Raw genomic sequence first — 8,007 nt, forward strand, 5'->3', positions numbered from 1 at the left:
GCTCTCTTGCTCCCTCAGGGGTTCTCTGTTGTGTTCCCTGTCAGGGCAGGCATGGGTTGTAGCCAGGCACCATCTAGTTCTTCTGGTCTCAGGATGATGTAGTCTCTGGTTCATGTGGCCCCTTCTGTCTCTTGGGCTTGTAATCGCCTTGTGTCCTTGGTGTTCTTCATTCTCCTTTGATCCAGGTGGGTTGAGACCAATTGATGCATCTTTCTCTGCAGAGCCGCTGGTTGGGTTTGAACCACCAAATTTTTGGTTAGTAGCCGAGCACTTAACCATGTACCACCAGGGCTCCTAATAACTTATTAGCTGATTTAAATAAAATTGGCTTGAGCCCCCAATCTCACACTCTGGGGAGTCCAAGTCTCTGTCTCTCACACGCACACACACACAAACACAAGTACGCAAGCACAAGATTTCCATGGATCCCCAGAGGCTCGTGTCCCAGGGTTACTGTCCCTGCTCAGCATCCTGTCCTCTCTCACACACCTCATCGCCCAGACTGGCCTCTTCCCCCTGCTCTCAGCTGATCCAGGCATAGAGCTCATCCATTTTTCTCTGGATTTCCCCATATCCACTCACATAAGCTTTTGTGCACAGAACACCTGAGTTTACACCTCAGAAATGCAAATGACTTTAAAGTGGTCACCAGTCACTGTTGTTAAAAAAGTCCTCAGCCTCCATGGTTTTCTCTTTGGCTTCTCTGTTCCATAGACACCCCACCATCACCACCACCAGCTCCTTCCCCTCCCCTCACCATACCCCTCACTTTATTGTTGCTGTCCTCCCCAACCTTGGGAAGCCTGTGCATGACTCATTCTGCCAGCTGAGCCCCCTGTCATAGTTATCTAGTGCTGCTATGACAGAAATACCACAAGAGGGTGGCTTCAACAAACAGAAATTTATTTTCTCGCATTTTCGGAGGCTTTCTCTCTCTGTTGGCTCTGGAGGAAGGTCCTTCCTTGTCTCTTCTGCGCTTCTGCTCCTGGGTGATCTCCATGTGGCTTGGCATCTCCCCTCCCTGTCTCTGCTTGCTTGTTTAATCTCTTTTATATCTTAAAAGAGATTAACTTAAGACATACCCTACACTAATCCTGTCTCATTAACAGAGACGATCCATTCCCAGATGAGATTATAACTGCAGGCATAAATGTTAGGATTTACGACACATGGTTTTGGAGGACACAGTTCAATCCATAACACCCTCTGTGCTAAAAAACTCTTCTAGGCAACCTGAGCCTTCTTGCACATGTATGTGTTATTTTAATTGCAGCTGCACCAAATGGAGTGTTAGACTGGGAATTCTCCCCCTACCACCACCGTCTAGAAGTTAAACGTGAGTTGCTCCCTCCCTTATCTCAGCATTTCTCCTAGTGTGGTTTGAGGACCACCTGCATCGAAATCACCTGGAGCCCTTGTTTAAAATGCAGATTCCTGGGCTGCTCCCAGGCTTACTGAATTAGATTTCCTAGAAGAGGAGGCTGAGAACCTGCCCTCTCGCAAGTCAAGTCGCCAAAGTAAGGTTTATGCTTAGCACCATGCTTGCTGCACAATAGGCCCTTGGAATCCCTGGGTGGCACAAATGGTTATGCGCTCAGCTATTCACTGAAAGGCTGGAGGTTTGAGCCCAAGCAGAGGAGCCTCAAAAGAAAGGCCTGGGGATTTACTTCTGAAAAATCAGCCACTGAGAACCCTATGGAGCTACCCTGACACTCCTGGGGTCACCACGAGACGGAATCAACTGGATGGCAGCGGGTTCATTTGTTTGTCTAAATACCAGAAAACAGGACTAGAGAAAGCACAGACTGACAGCACTTACAGCTACATGTCCAAATTTCAGCCTGTGTTGCTCCGTCCAGCAGTGTATTTGGAGCTGACACTGCACATTTCAAAGCTGAAAGGGTCAGCTTTGCCTAACACACCAGAAATTATGTTTTCAAACTCAACTCAAAATATAGTTATGCTAACTCTCAGAGCAAGTTGTCATCCTCGATAGAAAGAAATCTTGCTTCTCTATCGTTGCTTTTAATTTCTAGAACCTGGCACACTTCCTCAGTGGTTGTAACTGAATTGTTGCCCCCCAAAAAGATATGTACATGTTCTAATCCCCAGAACCTATGACTATTACTAATATGGAAAAGGGGGGGACCCCAGATCCAATGGCAAATGTCCTTGTAAAAGGGAGATGTGACAGTCCGAAAGGAGGAGGCCATGTGGCTACAGAGGCAGAGGTTGGAGTGGTGAGGCCACAAGTCACAAGTCAAGGAAAACCTACAGATTCTCCCCCTAGAGACTCCAGGGGGACTGTGGTCCTGCGGACACCTTGATTGTGAACTTCTGGCCTCCGCAACTGTGAGATAATAAATTTCTGTTATTTTAAGCCCCCCAGTTTGTGGTAATTTGTTACGGCAGTCACAGGAACCTAGGACACAACCATGAAAATGACTCCAAATTTTGAGAAGTGAGGTCCTTGAATATGCCTCACCCCAGGGCCTTTGCACAAGCTGAGCCTCTTGCTGGAGTGTTCTGTCCCAGCTCACCGTGTGCCAGCATCCATCTCACAATATTCACCCCTGCTCAAATGCCACCTCCCCACAGAGGCCTTCCCTAAACTTCCTCCTGCCCAACTAAAGGAGTTGTACCAGTCACTCTCTAGTCTCTTACCGTTTTAGGGTTTTCTTTGCAGTTACCGTTTGCCATGATGGAAAATGACCTGTTAATTGGTTTACTTTTTGATTGTCTCCATGAGAGGAGGAACCTGGTCTATCTTGTTCACTACTGCATTCCCAGTGCTGGGGAGCTAAATAAATGTGTGTCCAATAAAAGGAACTGATGTTATTTTGTACTAAAACAGAGAGAAATGCCACCTATGTGATAAAAGTGAACACCCCAAAGAACTGTTCAGCCTGCACAGGGTCTCTTGGCTACGTCCCAGGCCCCAGGGGCACACTGTCACCCTCTTCTGCCAGAAGTCATTTAGATGGGAAAATTAAAATCCCTGAATCTTTGTTACTGCCTTGACCTTTCACAGAACTTGACCTTTGCCCTTGTCCTGCTGGTAATGGCTGTGTGGCCTTGGGCTTATCGCCTCCCTCTCTGAGCCTCAGCTGTCTCATTATTAAAGTGGAGCAATGAGTCTTATTTACGGACGTTTTTATATGTCTAACCCTAGGCTAAATCCCTTACACTTTGCTCCCACGTGGGTCCTCATGACAACCCTATGAGGAAAGAACCCCATTAAACAGATGAGTAGACTGAGGCACAAAAGGTTTCATCTCTCATCCAGGGTTGCATAGCTCGGGGGTTAGAGCCCAGAGTCCTGAGTGTTCTACCAGGATGCTCCAGACACCCCCGTTCTCAAGCCTGTAACTCAGTGTCTGCAGCTGGCAGAGAGGGAGTTTAATTGCCAACAAATACGTACGTACCTGACTGCACTCCAGCTTGTCTTTAATCGCAGTGGCTGTCTGGAGAAATTATTTCTTCTTTCCCCTGCACTGTGTCCCTCCGTCCTCGAACATAAGTGAACAAGAGTAAGGATGCTAAAAGAGTGAACCAGCTGTGCCACTAAATCAAAGGGTGAATGCAAATTGTGTTGCCCACAGTACCACGCAAACGTATGGGGGAGAATGTTCTAGGTGTAACAGCCCTGACATTCTTTATTCTGTGTCTCCTGCTTCTCCCCCCACAGCGTGCAGATACGCCGGTATACTGGTGGGAGAGATGTAAAGCCAACGTGAATTATTTACTATTAAAAGCCACTGAGCTGCCAGCTCCCTCTCTGAATTATTTAGCACTGTCACTTACGGTTATGTATGTGCAATGTCGACACATTGTGTTAACTGTTTAAAGGGGCCCTGTTCTAGGCAATGCTGCAAACACCTCAGCCTCTTTAGCATTAGCTATCCTGTCCACCCTGAAGTCAAGAATAACTAACGGTGTTTGCGATGGCTCACGCTGGGATTAATTCCTCCCAGAAAAGGCGAGGTGACAAGGCACGCTTCACGGGGGGAAAAAGCAAAACACCACGTGCAAATAAAGTTTTAGCTGTCTATTTACTGAGGGCCTACTGGGTGCCTAACACGGAGTCAGACAGCAAAGACTGTCCCCTAAAACGTAAGACCTTGCTTTTCCAGAAGCTGCTGCAATAGCTGGTAGCTAAGATGCAGGTGCCACCACCCGTCTGCGAGTGTGCCATCCTGTGATGGTTTGCGTGTAGCTATGATCCTCCAATACTGACCTAAAAGGTTGGAGGTTTAAACTCACTCAGCAGCTCCGCGGCACAAAGGCCTGGAGAACCACTTCCATACAGATTACAGCCAAGAAAGGCCGATGGAGCACAGTTCTACTCTGCAACACCTGGGGCTGCCATGAGTCAGGGGCTGACTTGCCTGCAGCTAACAACAACAACACGCGTTGTGCTAAGCAGTGGGAAGACATCCATGAATTCTAGGCCCAGACACCCATTCTCAAGGAGTTTACAGTCCAGTTTTTTTTTTTTTTTTTTTTTATAAAGACGATAGAGTTGTCCTCTGGCAGCTTAGAAACAGCAAACAGTTAAGCAAAGCGTCACAGATGCGGAGAGAGAGCTCAGCACGGGGAACAATGAAGCCTAAGATGAGACAGGTTTGGCGCTGAGAGTGGGAGGTTTCAAGAGAAGTTTCACAAAGAAGGTGCGTCCAAGCTGAAGTGAAGGGCTGTGAACACGTCACCTGCACTGAACACAGAGATGCCAAAGAAGGAGATGCTGGGCTTTAAGTAATGACTAGCTTCTCAATCCAGATATAACAGGGAGCTTTCACAATTGGTCCTTACGCTGCTTCATAGATGAATTTCCATGTTAACTTGAGGAGGTAATAAAATTTTTAATCAAACATTGGCCAGGCTACAAAAGGGCAGCCATCATAAAAAAATCATCTGTGTCATTTCCTCTTGAAAATGGCTAGATTCAAAGATGGCCTTGGAAAATAAATGGCGGAAAGGAGCCTAATAAAATGTAAGACAGTGTCTTAGCCAGCCAGGAAAGGTGCAGCATGAAAAATTAGAAGACACTTTTTCCCTCCCCCTCTACCCCTAGAGAGTGAACTCTTTTCTTAGGAGCTGCCTGTGAGAACAATTTAAAGCCAGTCCGTCAATAGGATTCAGGCAAATTCCAGCGCTTCTGGTGGACCAGGGGGGAGGTGAAATGTTAAGGGGATGGGGGCAGTGGGGACATGGCACCCTGAATTAATCGAAACATTTGGTTGCAAAGGATGGCAACTCAACTCAAACTGATCAATCTTCAGGCACAGGTGGGTCCAGGTGCTCAATGATACATACTCGGGACCTTCTCTGGTCTGTCTTCCCCTGTGTGGCTTCATTCTCAGAAGGCGTTCCTGGGTTCTTGCAAAATGGCCTCTACAGTCCCAGGTGTGCATCCTACCAGCTTAGCAAGCACGGCAGAAAGATCACCTCTTTTCTAATAATCCCCGCAGAGGTCCTGGGAATGGCTCTGACTGGCCTGACTTGGGTCACATGCCAATCCCTAAGCCAATCTCTGTGGCCAGGAGATTATGCATTCTCATTGGTCAGGCCTGGGTCACATGTCCACTCCTGGATCAAAGGGTCTGGAGTCAGCCCTTCTTGAACCACAGGGACTGATAGTGGAGGACAAGTAGTTCTCCAGAGTAAAATTAAGGTTCATTTACCAAAATAAACAGGAAAGGCTGCTAGGCAGGTCAGAACCACGGTCATCTAGTAGAGGCTTCTGAGAGAATTTACCTCAAAGACAGACAATCCAGCCAAGCCTGAGATTCGAAGGGAAGCAGTAATTCTCCGTATACTCTGGTGTCTAGAAATTGACCCCACCTGAGTTAGGTGACCTTGAACATGTGTGCTCACCTGGGGAGGAACAGGCTGTAGGTATAATGCAGTGCACCGTCTCCCCAAGCACTGTACCGCAATGGGGTCCCAGCAGCCCATGTGGGACTCCCCCATTAGAGCGTACCACAAAGGGCAGGAGCCAATCGAGCCCCACCTCAGCTGCTGGGCTGACCAGTTACCATGAGGGTAGAAAACTCTGGTCGCCAGGGTGACCAGAGGGGCATGTTCCCCAGCATGGCGGGCCGTGCAGAGTTTAGAGGCTACCTTGTCAGAGGCCAACGACAGCCCAGACCAAACACCAGACCAAACCAGTTGCCTTCGAGTAGATTCTGACTCATAGTGACCCCATAGGACAGAGTCGAACTGCCCCATAGGACTTCCAAGGAGCGCCTGGTGGATTCAAACTGCCAACCTTTTGGTAAGCAGCCGTAGCTCTTAACCACTACATCACACCATGGCTGCAGAAGACAAACACAGCTGGGACTGATGCTGTGCACATGTGAGACAACCCCCTGTATATAATCAAAGCATTTGATGAGCAAGCAAATTCAGACAGGAGTAACACTAACTATAACCCACCTGGGGCCAGGTGCTGTATGTACTGGACGTACACCATTTCTTCTAGCCCTGGTAGCAGCCTCACAGGATAAAAATCATGACCCTTAGTTTACAGGTGAAGAAACTGAAGCTCATTCACGTGCCAAAGTCCCACAACGGTAAGTGGCAGAGTCAGGATTTGAACCCAGGTCTCCACAAAGATTCTGCTTTTAACATTTCATTTGGCTTCCCAACCCCAGTTGAATGCTTCACTGTTCACCCACTGGCAAGGCAAGGGACCATCCAGGTTACAGAAAAAATTAAGCACCATCCATCATCTGGAAGTAGACATTTTCATGGCAAGGGCCTGGATTCCAATCCTGCCTGCACCTGCACCTTTGGCAGGTCACTTAAATCTCTCCTAGCTGTTCCATCACTTGTGAAAAGGGGATCGTAATATCCTGGCTTCCCACGGGATCCATGTGACAGTGCACGTGGAAGTGTTTGAAAGCTGTAAAGCGTTGCACGGGTGTGAACAATCAGAATCACACCCTGAGGGGAGGAGGCCAATTCACGTGTTAAATCCTTTTGAGGGAGTAGAGGTTTGTGTTGATTCCCCAACAGCTTCTCGGCAAGAACAATGCCATCTGCCTGCAAATATTGTGATCTGGGAAGGAAGAAACAATCTTTATCCGATTATCTTCCTTAGAAAGACGTGCCCAAGTACAATTAATTCCCTCCCTCTTCCATAATATTCTGTTAATTGGTGGTAAAAATAGGCATGTCTTCCCGATGTCTCTCCTATTATATATGAAGCGCTGCTTCCCTATTCGTAATATGCTAATATACTGGTAATTAAAAGCCTCAAGATTTCATTGAATGAATGCATTCAGTTTGGCGAAGGTAATTGCGTCCCTCACCTGTTATTCTGGGGTTCCTAGGAAGGTTCCAGGGGAAGAGAATGGGGGCCCCTTCTCTTCTCAGGGGTGTGGCTTCTTCCAGACATACCTCCTCTGGACTCTGGGGGGATGTCAGCTTGTGGCCCAACAGTTAAGCACTCGGCTGCTAACCAAAAGGTTGGCCGTTGGAACCCACCAGTGGCTCCAAAGGAGACCTGGCGATCTGTTTCCATAAAGATTACAGCCTGGAAAACACTATGGGGCAGTTCTACTCTTTCATATGGGGTCTCTATGAGTTGAGTCAACTGGACTGCACCCTACAATGACCTTCCTGAAAAGAGGAGTGTTCTCGTGGCATGAATGTCTGCTCCAGTCCTGTGTCCTTGGACATGACACCTCACCCCTCCAAACTCCCATCCCCAGTGTGTAGCTGGAGAGGTCACCTAGCACAGGGTTTCTCAGCCTTGTTACCACCGATTTTCTGGGCCGGCTCATTCTTTGTTGTAGGGGCTGTCCTGTGTATCAGAGGATATTTAGCAGTATCTTTGTCCTCTACCCAAAAGATGTCAGTAGCAACTCCAAGACTTTGCCTCAAGTAAAAGTGCCCCCAGATATCACCAAATGACCACTAGTGGTGGGGGTGGGGGCAAACTTGCCCACCGTTGAGAGCCAATGATCTAGTATAAAAAGATTAAAAACAGTCTTAATAATT

This window comes from Elephas maximus, chromosome 25 (genome assembly GCF_024166365.1).
Source record: "Elephas maximus indicus isolate mEleMax1 chromosome 25, mEleMax1 primary haplotype, whole genome shotgun sequence".
NCBI classification, from domain to species: domain Eukaryota; kingdom Metazoa; phylum Chordata; class Mammalia; order Proboscidea; family Elephantidae; genus Elephas; species Elephas maximus.